We start from the raw sequence: 2,138 nt of genomic DNA, 5'->3' as shown, positions 1-2,138 counted from the left end.
AACATCTTCACACACCTATCTTTGAGGATAGAGCCATAGAGGGGAATTTTTTTCTTTTTTCAATTTATTTTTATTTTTGGCTGCATTGGGTCTTTGTTGCTGTGCGTGGGCTTTCTCTAGTTGTGGAGAGCAGGGGCTACTCTTCGTTGCGATGCGCGGGCTTCTCATTGCGATGGCTTCTCGTTGCGGAGCCTGGGCTATAGGCGCACAGCTTCAGTAGCTGTGGCACGTGGGCTCAGTAGCTGTGGCTCACAGGCTCCAGAGCGCAGGCTCAGTAGTTGTGGCGCACGGGCTTAGTTGCTCCGCGGCATGTGGGATCTTCCCGGACCAGGGATCGAACCCGTGTCCCCTGCATTGGCAGGCGGATTCTTAACTACTGCGCCACCAGGGAAGTCCCTAGAGGGGAATTTTTGAGTTAAATATTCTGAGCTTTTTCAAGGATCTTGAACTACTTTTTAAAAAACAGCTTTATTGGGGTATAGTTGATATACAAAAAAAGTACACTGCTTAGCACGAGAGCTGCCCTCATAACAAATTTTGAAGTGCACAATATGGTGTTGTTAATCCAGGTACTCTGTTGTACGGGATCTTGAACTATCTTGGCCAATGGCTTTGCAGAAACTTTGTACCACTTTACACTCCCACAAGCAAATGTGAAAGTGCTCATCTTGTCACATCATCAGTAATACTGAGCATTATTATTAGAAAAAATATCTTTGCTTGATCTGATGGTCCTGTGGACGAGTTTCCGTCCTCGTCTTGCTGGGCTGTTGGGACTTGGGCCATTCTCCCTTCGTCTCCAGCCCCCTTTCCCCATCTTGGCGGCTATGACATCATTCTCCCCAGTGCCTGCCTCCCAGCCCGCTGCGTCTCTCCATCCTTTGCCCACGCCTCATCCTTACCTGCATGACAAACTTTACCGTTCCTGGCCTCTGTCCCTGGCTCCCTTCTCTCCCTCTGCCCACTCTCCTGAAGCATCTCATTCACATTTGGGACTTACACGGGCTTCTCCCTGCTGTCCTGCACCTCTCTCCCCAGCCCAGCCCTCCAATGCAATATATCCCACAGGGACCCACGTGGACCTTCCCACCACTATCCATCCTGCCACCCAAGTCAGACCCCCAAGAACATCAACTCCTTCTTTTCCCTGCTCCTCGAATCTAACCTCTGACCACATCCTGTTTGACCTTCTGTAATATTTCTTGAGTAACACCACCCTCTTTCCCTCCTCCCTGGTCCATGTCTGTAGTTCCCTCCCAGATTGCCTGTTTCCAGAGTCTCCCTGTCCATTCCACCCTTGGCTAGCTGTCAGGTTGATTTTTACAACACACTGATGTGAGGTCCTGCCTGCCTTGGTCCCTGCCGAGTTTCCAGCTTCCCACTCCCTCCCATTTAAAGCTGTCCAACATGCTTCCACGTGTCTGCTCAGACTCTCCTTCTGGAGCACTCATTCTCTCCTGCAACTCCAGCCAGCCAACTCCTACTCATCTTTTTAGTTTTGTTTATAATCCCATGTTTTCTTAAAAGCTCCCCTTGGGGAGCTGTCCTCTTTCTCTCCTTTGAGCCTCTTTGTACCCCATGCAATTTCCATCAGAACCTCTGGTCCTTTAGCTTTCTTACATTTATTCCTGTATCCGTTTCCCTTGAGGGCAGAGTCTTTGTGTTCCTGAGCCCAGCACAGTGCCAGACACAGAACTGGAGTTTGTTTAAAGGATGCCTGGATGAATGAATGAATGAATGAATGAATGGGACAGCATTTGCCTCACTGTGGGAGGGCGTGACAGGTCTAGCCCATGGTGAAGATGTGGAGCTAGATGTGCCTGGGGGGTATCCGGTGTCCATATTCAGAGGCTTGGCTTGAGGAAGCATCTGTCAGCTATGGTCCAGCAACCTTCAGGGCACCTTGTTTTGGGTGACACACTCTGCTCAAACTCTCTTTGTCAAGTGGAAATCCCATTCTTCCAAGAGAGGTCACATTGCTTCTCTGCCTACACGCCTCCCATGGCTCCCCAGTGCCCTCGGGACAGGCCCAGATTCTGAGCCAGCCTACAAAGCCCTTCATAATGGGACGTATTCTCGTGATTTCCTTGTGACTTGCATACGTCCCAGATGGGAAGAAGGGAAGGATGCCCATTCCT

The sequence above is a fragment of the Lipotes vexillifer genome, unplaced genomic scaffold (assembly GCF_000442215.2).
Source record: "Lipotes vexillifer unplaced genomic scaffold, Lipotes_vexillifer_v1.1 scaffold890, whole genome shotgun sequence".
Classification (NCBI taxonomy): Eukaryota; Metazoa; Chordata; class Mammalia; order Artiodactyla; family Lipotidae; genus Lipotes; species Lipotes vexillifer.
This window is presented reverse-complemented; position numbering follows the sequence as displayed.